This window comes from Oncorhynchus nerka, linkage group LG24 (assembly GCF_034236695.1).
Source record: "Oncorhynchus nerka isolate Pitt River linkage group LG24, Oner_Uvic_2.0, whole genome shotgun sequence".
Lineage (NCBI taxonomy): Eukaryota > Metazoa > Chordata > Actinopteri > Salmoniformes > Salmonidae > Oncorhynchus > Oncorhynchus nerka.
Genome location: NC_088419.1, coordinates 48,016,651 through 48,035,105, shown reverse-complemented (window position 1 = coordinate 48,035,105; position 18,455 = coordinate 48,016,651). Strand labels below are relative to the sequence as shown.

Below are 18,455 nucleotides of genomic sequence, written 5' to 3'. Positions count from 1 at the left end.
GATAAAGATAAGGTACAGTGAATGTACAGCGTAGAGTACATTGGTTGATATGCTCCTGTGCCAGGGTTTTTCCGAATATGTCACACTTAATTGAAAAGGCACTGTCCTCCCAATTTAAGCCACGCTTTCCTACTGCAGTCTTCCCCTTCGCCAACACAGCTTTTGAGATATGAAAGAAGCGTTACACGATCCATATTGAAATGAGTCCCCAAATGGCAGGATACATGTTCGTTTCTTGTGGCTGAGGAGCCCGGTTCTGGGGCACAGGAATTCCCAACTATCGAGGCTGACTTTTATGAATGCAGGGCTCAGGAGATGGATGAGCTAGCATTCTACCCCTACCAGAGAGGCAGCAGTGCTGAGGTCTAGCCTAGTTTTGGGAATGAGATGGAGGCAAAATAAGCGAGCATAAGCACGCACGATGGCCTACTGGCAATCTACTGTGACGGAATCCATAGTAGCATTACTGTACGTTAATTGCTGAGCCGGGTTTATGCAGCTGAATAGTGAAAGTCCACACTGGAGCGCACTTCGGTGACCTAATCCAGTCTCTTTATGAGGGATACAGTACATTATCACAATCCAAGGTACTGTATAATGGGAGAAAAAAAAGCTACCAATCTGGAACAGGTTCTGACCCTAGCTACCAATCTTGACCTATTTCCGACCCTCAAACACCAATCCCTACCATTTGCAAATAATGTGTGTAACATCGCCTTTACGTATTTACAATACTCAATTGTGATGTATCTTTCAAAAGCACATTTACTGCTTGTTAGAGACTTCCAGGAATGACCACCTCTGTATCATCATGGCTATCTGTGCTCTGTGATATCGGTAAAATATGCATAGCAGTACAAAAGTGGGGGCACATATGCTGAAACTGAAGAGAAAAAAAAATAGTTCAGAAAGGATTTGTAGTTACTGATGAAGACTACCCTTTGGTTGACTTACTGGCTGCATTAAGTGAAATGGTTCAATCAGTGGTTCAATCAGCAAATCAATCACGTATTTGTAAAAGCCATTTTTACATCAGCAGTTGTCACAGAGTGCTGTTACAGTAACCCAGCCTAGACACAAAATAGAGAGCAGGAGCAGAGACAGTGTCCATGAAAGACGAAACCTATAGAGGAACTACATGTGAGCCCTGCCTGCACATAAGTATGGCCTTCGCCTCTGAGCCATAACTGGAGTGAGTTAGCTACATGTTTGTTGTTAAAAGCTGGTTATGTCATGTTGCACTTGGCATCTAAGAACATCCTACGAAAGCATTCAAGTGAAAATGACAGATGGAACATTGCTGTGTTATTAAAGTGACAATTCATCTCGCACGCTACAATATCCTTCTAGAATCACTAATTGTGATGTACAGTACCAGGCAAACATTTGGACACACCTACTCATTCAAGGGTTTCTCTTTATTTTTACCATTTTCTATATTGTATAAAATTACACATGGAAGCATGTAGTAACCAAAAAAGTGTTAAACAAATCTAAAATATATTTAGATTTGTTTAACACTTTTTTGGTTACTATATTTTAGATTCTTCAAAGTAGTCACCCTTTGCCTTGATGACAGCTTTGCACACTCTTGGCATTCTCTCAACAAGCTTCACCTGCAATGCTTTTCCAACAGTATTGAAGGAGTTCCCACATATGCTGAGCACTTCCTGGCTGCTTTTCCTTCACTCTGCAGTTCAAACCATCTCAATTGGGTTGAGGTCAGGTGATTGTGGAGGCCAGGTCATCTGATGCAGCACTCCATCACTCTCCTTGGTCAAATAGCCTGGAGGTGTGTTTTGGGTCATTGTCCTGTTGAAAAACTAAGGTCCCACTAAGCGCAAACCAGATGGGATGGCGTATCGCTGCAGAATTCTGTGGTAGCCATCTGGTTAACTTCTTAAGGTATAGGGGACGCTTGCGTCCCACTTGGCCAAAAGCCAGGGAAAATGCAGCGCGGCAAATTCAAATAAAATGCTATAAAATCAAACTTTCATTAAATCACACATATAAGATGCTAAACTCGTTGTGAATCCAGCCAACATGTCAGATTTTTAAAAGGCTTTTCGGCGAAAGAATAATAAGCTATTATCTGATGACAGCACAACAGTAAACAAAGCGTAGCATATTTCAACCCTGCAGGTGCTACACAAAACACAGAAATACGCAGAAATAAAACATGCCTTACCTTTGACTTCGTTTGTTGGCACTCCAATATGTCCCATAAACATCACAATTGGTCCTTTTGTTCGATTCATTCCGTCCATATATATCCAAAATGTCAATTTATTTGGCGCGTTTGATCCAGAAAAAAACAGCTTCCAATTTGCGCAACGTCACTACAAAATATCTCAAAAGTTGCCTGTAAACTTTGCCAAAACATTTCAAACTACTTTTGTAATACAACTTTAGGTATTTTTAAACGTTAATAATCGATCAAATTGAAGACGGGTCTATCTGTTCAATACAGGAAGACAACAAAACAACGCTACTTTTCAAGTCTTGCGCAACTCTCAACAGTGTTACCCATTTCCTAGATGGCCGTACTTCTTCATTGCACAAAGGAATAACCTCAACCAAATTCCAAAGATTGGTGACATCCAGTGGAAGTGGTAGGAACTAAAAACAAGTGCTTAAGAAATATAGTTTCCCAATGAGAAATCACTGAACAGACAGTGAGACCTCAAAAGAGAAATTCTGAACGGTTAGTCCTCGGGGTTTTGCCTGCTACATAAGTTATGTTATATTCACAGACATGATTCAAACAGTTTCAGAAACTTCAGAGTGTTTTCTATTCAAATCTACTAATAATATGCATAACTTACATTCTTGGCATAGGTAGCAGGAAGTTGAAATTGGACATGCTATTTATCCAAAAGTGAAAATGCTTCCCCCTATACCTTAACTTCTTAAGTGTGCCTTTAATTCTAAATAAAATCATTGACATTGTCATCAGCAAAGCACCCCCACACCATAATACGTCCTCCTCCATGCTTCACGGTGGGATCCACACACGCAGAGATCATCCGTTCACCTATTCTGCATCTCACATAGACATGGCGGTTGGAACCAAAAATCTCAAATTTGGACTCATCAGACCAAAGGACAGATTTCCACAGGTCTAATGTCCATTGCTTGTGTTTCATGGCCCAATCAAGTCTCTTCTTCCTATTGGTGTCCTTTAGTAGTGGTTTCTTTGCAGCAATTTGACCACGAAGGACTGATTCACGCAGTCTCCTCTGAACAGTTGATGTTGAGATGTCTGTTACTTGAAGCATTTATTTGGGCTGCAATCTAAGGTGCAGTTAACTCTAATGAACTTATCCTCTGCAGCAGAGGTAACTCTGGGTCTTCCTTTCCTGTGGCGGTCCTCATTAGAGCCAGTATCATCCTAGCATCATCCTAGCACTTGATGTTTTTTTTCGACTGCACTTGAAGAAACTTTCAAAGTTCTTGACATTTTATGTATTAAAGTAATGATGGACTATTGTTTCTCTTTGCTTATTTGAGCTGTTCTTGCCATAATATGGACTTGGTCTTTTACCAAATAGGGCTATCTTCTGTATAGCACCCCTACCTTTTCACAACACAACTCATTGGCTTACACGCATTAAATTAACTTCATTCCAGGTGACTACCTCATGCAGCTGGTTGAGAGAATGCTAAGACTGCAAAGCTGTCATCAAGGCAAATAGTGGCTACTTACTCTCAAATATGTGTTATTTCATAGTTTTGATGTCTTCACTATAATTCTACATTGTACTGTATTTCCAAACAGTAAAATTACAGAAAATGCTATGGCATTTCTGTCCGTTTATTCATGAGTGGATCCATAATGTCCATAATCCATAATTTACCCATAATGTCCTTGGAACAGCAAATCAATGTGTTCATCTACCGCTGACCAATAATCCACCACCAATCCATTTTAACATCAGCAGTTGTCACAGAGTGCTTTTACAGTAACTCATCCTTAGACACAAATGAGCTGACCAATAATCACACTGATCCACCAATCCATTTTTACATTAGCAGTTGTTGCAGAGTGCTTTTACAGTAACCCAGCCTAGACATAAAAGAGCAAGTAGAAGCAGACAGTGTCTATTAAAAACGGTCTAGAAAGACAACCTATAGAGGAATTATGTGAGCCCTGCCTACATACATGTATGGCCTTCGCCATACTGTGTGCTGTATCATTCCAGAGTATAGGCTATTATATATAATTAAACACACATTAATACTCTTATGTATGCTGATGAGTGAATATCTGGCATTAGAAGGCACTTGAACCATGAAAGAGCTTGGGGAAACCCTGATCTAGACTGCATCTCCTACAGATGTTCTCTTCAGCTTAAGCATCTCTTTCTCTCTTTTTCTCTCTTTCTTTCACAGAGTATACCAAACATTAGGAACATCTACTCTGATTGAAGTGAATTTAACAAGTGACATCCACAGACTACTGTACCACAGTATGAGTCATAAAACCTAGCAGTCAAACAAGGAAATGCCATGATGATCTGGAAGAGACTGCTGAATCAAGGCAAAGGTAAGAATCTCTGGATTAACTATCTAATGTTAGCCAAATTTAGTAATAAATAAAATAGTTACATTTCTTTAAATTGATGAGCAGGAGCTGATGTCTAACTTTGATGCTAATTAGCATTTTAGAATCTGAAAGTAAATAGAACCAACTATATTGAGAAAGTCTTTAGTCTTCCTATGTATTCTCAAAGGATATTCTGCTTACTCGACAGTATACTATTCTAACCTCTTCAAGCCAAACATGTGCATGGTCGTGTCTGTGCTTTGAATTTAGTCAGCTATTTTAGTTAATCAATAATTGGATACTTGCCTCTTAGAAGTCTTTTAAGGATGACTGTATGTGATGTCACAGGATATAAAGTTGCACAATCTTCACATTTAATGCGAGCTATATCTGTTTTTTCTCTCGTCCAAGAGCAGTTTTCCAGACCCTTATTATTTTGCCCCTCTGAGAACTGTTGAAGCGTATTCTATTGTGTCCAGTTGGCCTTGAGTTTTGACCTAGGTATTGTTTTGCATTTGTGGCCTGAAGAGGCAAACGTACCAAAACCAACTCAGCTTGTTTGTCAGGATATCAATTGAGCCTCTTCCGAACCTATGGACGGAAGAAAACATCTAAACGAGTTGGGGACCTCCAATGGTAGAACGCTTTATCAGAATAGTGTCCTACGCCTCTCATAATTTTCACACACATTTTTCTGTTTCGTGTCCACTTAATATGACCAAGAAATTGTCTTAGTTGGCAAACATCGCATGGACAAAAACAAAGGTACACTATAACGTTGACAACGAACATTGTTTTCCAAACTGGTATTTCCGAAAGCTCTAACTGGCTTCAAATGGCTCACCTGGTTGGCACATTTGCCTCCAACACCAAGTCGTGGGTTTGATTCTTGCTTGCAACACTTATACTGAATATTATTATTTAAATCGGTACAAAAGCATCCCACTGCTGTCTTCGATCTACATGCACAACTAAGTAGACTACTTAGTACCGGTAAAAGTCTTACTGTACCTCTGCGACATAGTACAGCACTAAAACTTCCAACTGTAGAATTTCTTTCAGGTTGGGAAGTCCCCTGACTGTCCCTGTGCCAAGGTGTTGCCACCAGGCTGTGTTTGTGTGTACAAGTGTCCTTTTCAAAGTCAGAAGTGGAGCTGTTAGTTCCATTCACATTGTCACATCACACTGAGGCCGTGTCAGAAATCTGGCTTGCATACTGTGTACTAATCGTACTATATGTACTGTAAACCTACACACACGCATCTAAACGGAGCCCCAGATTAACTGCAACTCACACCCCTAGCGTGACGAACTCTCACAATCACTGCCAGTGCGGAACACAGTAGTGTACTAAAGGAAATTAGGAAGAATGACGGGCTCCAAGCCTCTCATGCCATTACTGCACATCTGTGCGGTCTTATCATGTGAATTTATGACATTGAGGCATGGATTAAAGCCTGGATTAAAACAAATAAGGCTGTGTCTGTGTTTCAACTCCAGCCTTGGCACAGTTAGGTCAGTTGTTATTATTTTGCTCATGCACCTGTTCCATAATCTTCCCTTCCACTTTGCAATATGGCCCCAACATCCTGTAAACACATTTTGGGGGGGTGGGTAAAATCAACAGTGAGCAAATTTAACATGCTAAGTAAATGATGCTGCTGAATGCACAAATCTTCCTTATTCTCGTTTAAGTCAGCTGTCCAATACACAAACACCCCCAAACCCCTACAGAGATTTTTCCCAGCCAGGGGTTAGAAAACAATGACCCATAGGAGAACAGCACTGTCTGACGGGCTTCTGTTCCACCCAGAAATCATCTGATTCTGATTCAACTCATTACTCTACCTCCTGAAATAGGAAGGGCAATTAAATCAGTTTAATCAAGACCATGATTAGTTATGTTTGGGAGCGTTTTGTATACGTCTGGGATTAAAGCCTCCAGACCCTGCTTTAACACTTCAGGAAGCAGAGATGTTCATGTATCGTAAAAAAGTCTAATTAGGAACACATTTGTTTTTCCTTGGTAGGAGTAAGACATTATACTCCATAGGTGTTAGACTAGAACAGCCTAACACAAATAGAATTGTATGCTTGCTCTGTGTGTCTAGAAGTTGGCATAATTGGTTACTCATCCACCCACATCTATTGCATTACACCAGAGGTTCAGAGACAGATAAATGGATGATGGCAATTGATCTACGCCCCTGGCAGAATGGAAGGTCTAGCCTTGCTTGTCATTGATGCTAGTCCGATCGTTGTAAGAGAAAATCCAATGGCGTACTTATATGGAAGAACAGTGTGGTCCCGGAGAAGAGGCAGCCTAAGGAGAAGCCTTAGTAAGAGGCAGTGGCAATGCAATGGAGAACACCTCTGAAATACAAGGACATGCTAACCTGCTAAAATAAGGAAAAACAATGGAAAGACAAATTGCTAATGGTACTGCCTTTGCAACACCACAACACACGCTGTATTGAATCAGTGACCTACTTAAATACTGCCTACATACAGTGCCTTCAGAAAGTATTCACACCCATTTACTTGTTCCACATTTTCTTGTGTTACAGCCTGAATTTACAATTGATTAAATTGAGGTTTTGTGTCACTGATCTCCACACAATACCCCATAATGTCAAAATAGAATTGTGTTTGTGGAACATTTATGAAAAAAATGAAATGTGTTCAACCCCTTTGTCATTGTAAGCCTAAATAAGTTCAGGAGCAAAAATGTGCTGAACAAATCACAGAAGTTACATGGACTTATTCTGTGTTCAATAATAGTGGTTAGCATGATTTTGAATGACTACCACATACCCCACAATCGAGTAATGAATTTCAAACACAGACTTAACCACAAAGACCAGGGAGGTTTAACAATGCCTCGAAAAGAAGGGCACCGATTTTTATAATTTTTTTTATTTCACCTTTATTTAACCAGGTAGGCAAGTTGAGAACAAGTTCTCATTTACAACTGCAACCTGGCCAATATAAAGCATAGCAGTGTGAGCAGACAACAACACAGAGTTACACATGGAGTAAACAATAAACAAGTCAATAACACAGTAGAAAAAAAGGGGGGAAAAGAGTCTATATACATTGTGTGCAAAAGGCATGAGGAGGTAGGCGAATAATTACAATTTTGCAGATTAACACGAGTGATAAATGATTAGATGGTCATGTGCAGGTAGAGATACTGGTGTGCAAAAGAGCAGAAAAGTAAATAAATAAAAACAGTATGGGGATGAGGTAGGTAAATTGGGTGGGCTATTTACCGATGGACTATGTACAGCTGCAGCGATCGGTTAGCTGCTCAGATAGCAGATGTTTAAAGTTGGTGAGGGAGATAAAACTCTCCAACTTCAGCAATTCTTGCAATTTGTTCCAGTCACAGGCAGCAGAGAACTGGAAGGAAAGGCGGCCAAATTAGGTGTTGGCTTTAGGGATGATCAGTGAGATACACCTGCTGGAGTGCATGCTACGGGTGGGTGTTGCCATCGTGACCAGTGAACTGGACTTGTAGATTACCTGGAGCCAGTGGGTCTGGTGCCGAATATGTAGCGAGGACCAGCCGACTATAGCATACAGTTCGCAGTGGTGGGTGGTATAAGGTGCTTTAGTAACAAAATGGATGGCACTGTAAAAAACTGCATCCAGTTTGCTGAGTAGAGTATTGGAAGCTATTTTGTAGATGACATAGCCGAGGTCGAGGATCGGTAGGATAGTCAGTTTTACTAGGGTAAGTTTGGCGGCGTGAGTGAAGGAGGCTTTGTTGCGGAATAGAAAGCCGACTCTAGATTTGATTTTAGATTGGAGATGTTTGATATGAGTCTGGAAGGAGAGTTTACAGTCTAGCCAGACACCTAGGTACTTATAGATGTCCACATATTCTAGGTCGGAACCATCCAGGGTGGTGATGCTAGTCGGGCGTGCGGGTGCAGGCAGTGAACGGTTGAAAAGCATGCATTTTGTTTTACTAACGTTTAAGAGCACTTGGAGGCCACAGAAGGAGTTTTGTATGGCATTGAAGCTCGTTTGGAGGTTAGATAGCACAGTGTCCAAGGAAGGGCCAAAAGTATACAGAATGGTGTCGTCTGCGTAGAGGTGGATCGGGGAATCGCCCGCAGCAAGAGCAACATCATTGACCCGAGAATTAAACCCTGTGGCACCCCCATAGAGACTACCAGAGGACCGGACAACATGCCATCTGATTTGACACACAGAACTCTGTCTGCAAAGTAGTTGGTGAACCAGGCAAGGCAGTCATTTGAAAAACCGAGGCTACTGAGTCTGCTGATAAGAATATGGTGATTGACAGAGTCGAAAGCCTTGGCCAGTTCAATGAATACGGCTGCACAGTACTGTCTTTTATCGATGGCGGTTATGATATTGTTTAGTACCTTGAGCGTGGCTGAGGTGCACCCGTGACCGGCTCGGAAACCAGATTGCACAGCGGAGAAGGTACGGTGGGATTAGAGATGGTCAGTGATCTGTTTGTTGACTAGGCTTTCGAAGACCTTAGATAGGCAGGGCAGGATGGATATAGGTCTGTAACAGTTTGGGTCCAGGGTGTCTCCCTTTGAAGAGGGGGAAGACTGCGGCAGCTTTCCAATCCTTGGGGATCTCAGACGATATGAAAGAGAGGTTGAACAGGCGTTGCGGCAATGGCGGCAGGTAGTTTCAGAAATGGAGGGTCCAGATTGTCAAGACCAGCTGATTTGTACGGGTCCAGGTTTTGCAGCTCTTTCAGAACATCTGCTATCTGGATTTGGGTAAAGGAGAAGCTGGAGGCTTGGGCGAGTAGCTGCGGGGGGGCGGAGCTGTTGGCCGAGGTTGGAGTAGCCAGGAGGAAGGCATGGCCAGCCGTTGAGGAATGCTTGTTGAAGTTTGATAGATGTGTTAAAACAAAATGAAGACGTTGAATATCCCTTTGACCATGGTGAAGTTGTTAATTAGGCTTAATCCACCCAGTCACTACAAATACAGGCGTCCTTCCTATCTCTGTTGCCGGAGAGAAAGGAAAACTGTTCAGTGATTTCACCATGAGGCAAATGGGGATTTTAAAACAGTTACAGAGTTGAATGGTTGTGATATGAGAACAGGATTGTTCCACAACATTTTAGTTACTTCACAATTACTAACCTAAAAGACAGAGTGAAAAGTAGGGAAGCTTGTACCGAATAAAAATATGCCAAAACATGCATCCTGTTTGCAACAAGGCACTTAAGTAATTATGCAAAAATAATTGGCAAAGAAATTAACTTTATGTCCTGAATACAAAGCGTTATGTTTGGGGAAAATCCAACACAACACATCACTGAGTACCACTCTTCATATTTTCAAGCATGATGGTGGCTGCATCATGTTATGGGTATGTTTACTATCAGCAAGGACTAGGGTGTTTTTATGATAAAAAGAAACAGAATGCAGCTAAGCACAGGCAAAATCTTAGAGGAAAGCCTGGTTGTCTTCTTTCCAACAGACACTGGGAGAATAATTCACTTTTCGGCAGAACAATAACCTTAAAACACAAGGCCAAATCTACACTGAAATTGCTTACCAAGACAACATTGAATGTTCCTGAGTGGCCAAGTTACAGTTTTGACATAAATCTGCTTGAAAATCTATGGCAAGATTTTAAAATGTCTTTCTAGCAACGATCAACAACCAACTTCACTGTGCTTGCAGATTTTTTTTAAAGAATAATGGGAAAATATTGCACAATCAAGGTGTGCAAAGCGCTTAGACTTACCCAAAAAGACTTACAGTTGTAATTGCTGCCAAAGGTATTGTTTCAGTAGGGTGAATACTTATCTAATCAAGAAATTAGTGTTGTATTTTTCATAAAATATTAATGTCATAATTTCTCTTACACTTTGACATTGAGTATTTTGTGTACATTGTTGACCAAAAATGACAATTAAATCCATTTTAATCACAATTTGTAACACAACCAAATCTGAAGACATCGTAGGGTGTAGTATATACTGTACTCTACCAGTGTAGAAGATGCAGTGGCAGAGATGGGAGAAAAGCCCTATAAGAAAGCAATACCACTGTACCTGAAACAAACCTTATAGAATGACCAATAAGACAATCAAAAATAAGACAAACCATTGCATGATCTGACTACACTAAACAATGTCTCTCCATTGTGGCATAAGCTCTATATACAATCAGGCATCTACAGTTGAAGTCGCAAGTTTAGTTACACCTTAGCCAAATACATTTAAACTCCGTTTTTTTTTTTTTACAATTCCTGACATTTAATCCAAGTAACAATTCCCTGTCTTAGGTCAGTTAGGATCACCACTTTATTTTAAGAATGTGAAATGTCAGAATAATAGCAGAGAGAATAACTTATTTCAGCTTATATTTCTTTCATCACATTCCCAGTGGGTCAGAAGCTTACACAGACTCAATTAGTATTTGGTAGCATTGTCTTTAAATTGTTTAACTTCAAACGTTTCGGGTAACCAAGCTTCCCACAATAAGTGGGGTGAATTTTGGCTCATTCCTCCTGACAGAGCTGGTGTAACCGAGTCAGGTTTGTAGGCCTCCTTGCTTGCACATGCTTTTTCATTTCTGCCCACAAATTTTCTGTATGATTGAGGTCAGGGCTTTGTGCTTCAATATATCCACATCATTTTCCTCCCTCGTGATGCCATCTATTTTGTGAAGTGGACCAGTCCCTCCTGCAGCAAAGCACCCCCACAACAATGATGCTGCCACCCCCGTGCTTCACGGTCGGGATGGTGTTCTTCGGCTTGCAAGCCTCCCCCTTTTTTCCTCCAAACAGAACGATGGTCATTATGGCCAAACAGTTTTATTTTTGTTTCATCAGACCTGAGGACATTTCTCCAGAAAGTACCATCTTTGTCCCCATGTGCAGCTGCAAACCGTAGTCTGGCTTTTTTATGGCGGTTTTGGAGCAGTGGCTTCTTCCTTGCTGAGCGGCCTATCAAGTTATGTCGATATGGACTCGTTTTACTCTGGATATAGATACTTTTGTATCTGTTTCCACCAGCATCGTCACAATATCCTTTGCTGTTGTTCTGGGATTGATTTGCACTTTTCACACCAAAGTACGTTCATCTCTAGGAGACAAAACACGTCTCCTTACTGAGCGGTATGACGGCTGCGTGGTCCCATGGTGTTTATCCTTGCGTACTATTGTTTGTACAGATGAACGTGGTACATTCAGGCATTTGGAAATTGCTCCCAAGGATGAACCAGACTTGTGGAGCTCTACAATTATTTTATGGCTGATTTATTTGGATTTTTCCATGATGTCAAGCAAATAGGCACTGAGTTTGAAGGTAGTTCTTGCAATACATCCACAGTTACACCTCCATTTGACTCAAATTATGTCAATCAGCCTATCAAAAGCTTCTTAAGCCATGACATCATTCTCTGGAATTTTCCAAGCTGTTTAAAAAGGCATAGTCAACTTAGTGTATGTAAACTTCTGACCCACTGGAATGGTGATACAGTGAATTATAAGTGAAATAATCTGTCTGTAAACAATTGTTGGAAAAATTACTTGTGTCATGCACAAAGTAGATGTCCTAACCAACTTGCCAAAACTATAGTTTGTAAACAAGAAATTTGTGGAGTGGTTGAAAAATGAGTTTTAATGACTCCATCCTAAGTGTATGTAAACTTCCGACTTCAACTGTATGCTCAGACAATGCCTGTTGCATAATCATGTTGTCCAGCAGATCAAGTATACTATCTGAAGAGTCACTCCCAAAATTCATGAGGCCTGATTGATGTTGGATCAGGAAGACATTGTTTACAATGCTTCACTTCCTTAATTAAATCCACGTTTATTTTGCTACAATAAATAACAAAATAAGCTGCCGGCAAGCGTATACTTTGTTGTCCACTTTATTGTCCACTTTACTAGGGACGAATGGATGCATACATTTTTTGCTTGGAACCAAACCCCCTGAGACCAAACCTGGGGGGTGTTCCACAGTGCAGCGTAGTTACAGTCTTGTCTCATTGCTGCAACTCCCGTACGGACTCGTGAGAGAGCCGTGCATCCTCCGAAACACAACCCAACCAAGCCGCACTGCTTCTTGACACAATGCCCACTTAACCCAGAAGCCAGCTGCACCAATGTTTTGGAGGAAAGACTGTACACCTGGTGACCTTGTCAGTGTGCACCGTGCCCGGCCCGCCACAGGAGTCGCTAGTGCACGATCGGACAAGGAAATCCCTGCCAGCAAACCCTCCCCTAACTCGGACAACGCTGGGCCAATTGTGCGCTGCCCCATAGGTCTCCCGGTCGCGTCCGGCTGCGAGAGAGCCTGGACTCGAACCCAGAATCTCTAGTGGCACAGCTAGCAAACAAAATATTTTTTAAATTGATCAAATTAATCCCCAAATCACGGTCAGAGAAACATTTGAAAATTCTGAAAGGGATCAGCAGTTTTACTAAGTCTGCACATTTGACAATGCTGTATGTTGCTGGTTCTTCGCTGAAGTTTCACGGGAAACATTGAATGCATTATTTCATTAACCTTATCTAACACTTCCCAAGTGTAGCTCTCAAAAGTATTTGGATGAGTTTCAAAGAGCATGCACTTGTTGTTACAAATGGGACAACATTAGGGATATAGCATGGCGTATGTACAGTATACCCTATTGTTAATCTGGCTGTTTAGAATAAATAATCAGGATTAGAGAGATGGGCAAATGGGGGGGGGGGGGTCTATCAGATTTTCAACAATTCTGTTTTTGCCAACCGATGAGCCTACCGAGACAGTATCCATGGCTGTACACTGGGTATCAAATGTTGTACACTGGGCCAATATTGAGAACAGGACATTCTCACACCTATACCACGACAAAATATTGAATCCGCAATAAACTCTCATCGGCATATCACAATCCATGGCAATAAGAGAAACAGCTGGGTCCCATTATGCATGGACCAATGCCGACGTCTTTTGGACGTCTTTTTGGTCCGGACCTGCCTTGATTTCAATGTCCGTGCGTAGATTTTTGGTCCGGACCGTACCAAATCTGAACCAATCATAGGGTTGGGGAGTAACATGTAACGGATTACAAGAACAAACTTAATGATGGTGTTGGAGTCGTGCCTAGCCATGCATTCGTGGGTGAACAGGGAGTGTGTTGCTACCTACCCTCACCACCTGGGGGCGGCCCGTCAGGAAGTCCAGGATCCAGTTGCAGAGGGAGGTGTTTAGTTCCAGGATCCTTAGCTTAGTTATGAGCTTTGAGGGTACTATGGTGTTGAACACTGAGATGTAGTCAATGAATAGCATTGTCACATAGGTGTTCCTTTTGTCCAGGTGGGAAAGGGCAGTGTGGAGTGCAATAGAGATTGCGTCATCTGTTTGGGCGGTATGCAAATTGGATTGGGTCTAGGGTTTCTGGGATAATGGTGTTGATGTGAGCCATGACCAGCCTTTCAAAGCACTTAATGGCTACGGACGTGAGTGCTACAGGTGTGTAGTCATTTAGGCAGGTTGCCTTCGTGTTATTGGGCACAGGGACTATGGTGGTCTGCTTGAAACATGTTGGTATTACAGACTCAATCAGGGACATGTTGAAAATGTCAGTGAAGACACCTGCCAGTTGGTCAGCACATGCCTGGAACACACGTCCAGGTAATCCGTCTGGCCCCGCAGCCTTGTGAATGTTGACCTGTTTAAAGGGCGTACTCATGTCGGCTATGGAGAGCGTGATCACACAGTTGTCCGGAACAGCTGATGCTCTCATGCATGCTTCAGTGTTGCTTGCCTCGAAGTGAGCATAGAAGTGATTTAGCTCGTCTGGTAGGCTTGTGTCACTGGGCAACTCGCGGCTGTGCTTCCCTTTGTAGTCTGTAATAGTTTGCAATTCCTGCCAGATAAGACGAGCATCGGAGCCGCTGGAGTACGATTCAATCTTAGCCCTGCATTGACGCTTTGCCTGTTTGATGGTTCGTTGCAGGGCATAGCAGGATTTCTTATAAGCTTCCGGGTTAGAGTCCCGCACCTTGAAAGTGGTGGCTCTACCCTTTAGCTCAGTGCGAATGTTGCCTGTAAACCATGGCTTCTGATTGGGGTATGTACGTACTGTGGGGACGACGTCCTCAATGCACTTATTGATAAAGCCAGTGACTGATGTGGTGTATTCCTCAATGTCATTGGAAGAATCCCGGAACATGTTCCAGTCTGTGATAGCAAAGCAGTCCTGTAGTTTAGCATCTGCTTCATCTGACCACTTTTTTATAGACCGAGTCACTGGTGCTTCCTGCTTTAATTTTTGCTTGTAAGCAGGAATCAGGAGGATAGAGTTTTGGTTGGTTTTACCAAATGGAGAGCGAGGGAGAGCTTTGTACGTGTCTCTGTGTGGAGTGCAGGTGATCTAGAATTATTTTTCCCTCTGGGTGCACATTTAACATGTTGATGGAAATTAGGTAGAACTGATTTAAGTTTCTCTGCATTAAAGTCTCCAGCCACAAGGAGCGCCGCCTCTGGATGAGTGGTTTTCTGTTTGCTTATTTCCTTATACAGCTGACTGAATGCGGTCTTAGTGCCAGCATCCGTCTGTGGTGGTAAATAAACAGCCACGAAAAGTATAGCTGAAACCTCTCTAGGCATGTAGTGTGGTCTGCAATTTATAACAAGATACTCTACTTCAGGCGAGCAAAATCTAGAAACTTCCTTAGATTTCGTGCACCAGCTGTTGTTTACTGAGTTTGGGTAATCCAAAAGTTACATTACTGATTATAATTTTGGATAGGTAACTAGTAACTAACAAGATTACATTCAGAAAGTAACCTACCCAACCCTGGACGTCTATGTTTGGTTCAGATTTGGTCCGGACTGGCCTTGATTTCAACGCCTAAACATTGGCCCAAACATAGATGACTATAATTGGTTCAGATTTGGTCCAGTCCGGACCAGCCTTGATGTGGCCTAAACATAGATGTCAGTGGAGGCTACTGAGGGGTAGACGGCTCATAATGGGTGGAATGGCGAGAATCTAATGGCATAAAACACATGGAAACCATTTGTTTTATGTATTTTATACCATTCAACTGATTCCGCTCCAGCCATTACCACGAGCCCATCCTCCCCAATTAAGGGTTCACCAACCTCCTGTGATAGATGTCTATGATTGGTTCTTCTGTTTCACAAGTTTGGACAGCACAGCACTGTACAATACAGTAGAGTACAGTACAAGAAAAGTCAAGTATAGTTCAGTAGAGTACAGCACAGTATAATATAATATATTATAATATATTATAATATAATGTACTGTATACCCTAGTTTACTCTAATCTACTGTACTCTACTGAATAAAACTCTACTGTCCTGTACCATTCGGTACTGTACTCTACTGTACTGAACTATGCAGTACAGTGCTATTCAAACTTGTGAAACAGGCTAGACTTCTATGATTCATTCAGATTTAATTTGGTCCTGACCGACCAAATGTGTACTTGTTTAGAATAATACCCAGCATGCGTTGCAAGTGTTTGTTTTCCCATGTACATTTGTGTCATTCAGAGCGACTTACAGTCAGTGCAACCAACTAAGGTAGATAAATAGCAAGAAAAAAATAATGCTATAACCGTTACTAGGAATGTTATTGTAGTGTAATTGGTATGTTGGTTTATTCTGTAGGGTGGACTACTCATTTTGGTCGTAAAGTCAGTCTCGTCTAAAACAGAGTTGGTATCCTCAGTGCGTCACAATGAGTAAATTAAGGTTGGGTATGGATTACAACTATGTCAACAAATCATGTACCCTTTTGCCAAGCTCCACATGCAAATCACCACTCCGCCCACTTCACTTTCCTTCATTGAATGAGGCTTTGTTGTTTCATCGCCCCCAACGCAATCAAAGGATGGTAGACTGAAAAGCCCTATATGGATTGACCATGCCTCCACAGCCAAAGTTCCTTGTTTGCATACCCTGACAAAGGATCCTAGTACACGGTGGTTGGGGTTAGTCGGTCCCCAAATCTGCACCAGTAATGCTAGCTTGGTGTGCAACGACCAGAGGTTGTGAGTATAATCAGAAATACAGGAATATAATGACCTCTCTGGTATAATTTAGCTAAGAACTTTAAATAACATTATTGCTGGTTTTGTAAGTGGTTATCTTTTGATAAAATGAGGCAGGCTAGCGAATGTTAGCTAGTGAGGCAGGCTAGATAACTAGCTAGTTTGCTACCTCATTACAATTTAGGTTGTAGCATATACAAAATTATTGTGTGTTTAAATAAAGTTCCTGTGTGTTATAAAAGTAGTAGAGTAATTTTGGTTGTGAAGTGCATTATCAACAATTTGCTATTTATTACTTGGCTATCTACTGTATCACCATGTCACAGGCTCTCTCAGTCAACACCACCTCATAAGATGAGGAAGTACATTGTTTATGAGCATTGTGTGCTGCAATTGTTCAAGAGATGACCAGTTTGCAGCCGGACATGCAACAGAGAAGACCAGCAAGGGGACCCTCCGCATCATGCAGACTTTGCCCTCACTGTGAGAATTCCAATAAATGGAACAAGTAGGACACTTGAATCAGGTTGGTGACATTGGACATGGTCAAAGATCAATACACAGTTTACAGTTTTGTTCCAATTCACCTTCATAACCTAGCCTGGTGGAACCAGCCTGATCACTGTGTGTTATCATTTTATTTTTTGTCACATATCTTGATATCTGAAGTGAAATAGAAAGGTGAATGCAGCGATCAGGTTGGTTCCACCATGCTAATCATAACCACCATTGATAATGTAATCAGTGCTCTGTGTGACCGACCAGTATCACTGATGAGGGGCCATGAGCTGATCTACGCTGCCAAACCCATCAATGGGGCGCTGGCAAAGACCTTGCCGCCAGCCTCACCTCTTGTCTGCTCACCAACGGTCATTGATGGGGAGACCAGAATTAGGTAGGTTAAGTCTGTTCAGACTTCAACATATTACCTGTCTGACATTGGTAATAGAATTGTGACTGTGTGTGTGTTTTCACAGAAACATGTAAAGCCAGCACATGGAGACTTGCAAGATGTGGTGAAGTCCAGACTGATAGACGGGCGTGATACTGATATCTCTAAATGAAAGACCTGGCACTCCGGCATTAAAATGTACTAGATACAACTTTTACTTGTATTGTCTTTTTTATTATTGAATTGAAAGGTATCGGTCAATATGGGAAGGGAGAAATCCTGTGTATTCTGCACCAGGATCAGGCAACTCCTGATGTATACGGGACACCACTCTGATATGTTTGCAAGGGTAGCCCCATTACCACCAGACAAAATGCAGATATGCACAGTATCTGTACCGGCTGGGAACAGTGCACATTCTTATATTAGATCACTGCTTCTATGGGATTATGTAAAGGGTTGTTAATTCTACATGGACTTGTTACTACATTTGAAAGATATAAAACTAAATGTTCAAATAGGCACATTCTGTTCTACCCTGCAAGTCTTCCCTGGGTTCCTGGTGTACAAGATATGCGTTTCCTGTCAATAATATACCTTGTAAAATAATCGCTAATAAACAACTCAGCGGCTCTTGTGTTTTCCAGAATTCTGTTTTCTCAGAATTTTCCTGTTTCTGTTTTTTTTACTCTGAATATTACAATTATTCCTAGAGAAACAACAACCCGCTAGAGAATGTAGCCAGGTGTTTCCTTTAGCATATCCATCAGATTGTAATGCCTTTCGTTGGTTGAAGGAAGAGTGGACCAAAGCGCAGCGTGGAAAGTGTTCATGATATTTATTTTCAGGGAACACTCAAACAAAAATAACAAATTCAAAAACGAAAGCAAACAGTTCCGTCAGGCAGACACTAAACAGAAAAAAACACCCCACAAAACCCAAACGGAAAATCACAACTTATATATGATCCCCAATCAGAGACAACGATA

The 18,455-nt window shown here is 41.6% G+C and overlaps 1 long non-coding RNA gene across 1 annotated transcript; it reads left to right on the top strand.

Moving 5' to 3' along the window:
• The first annotated feature begins 16,730 nt into the window (after window positions 1-16,730).
• LOC115107358 (uncharacterized) lies at window positions 16,731-18,014 on the top strand. Its single transcript, XR_003860192.2, has 3 exons — window positions 16,731-17,100; window positions 17,340-17,469; window positions 17,552-18,014. It is a non-coding gene; the product is annotated as an uncharacterized LOC115107358 (long non-coding RNA).
• The last annotated feature ends 441 nt before the right edge of the window (window positions 18,015-18,455 follow it).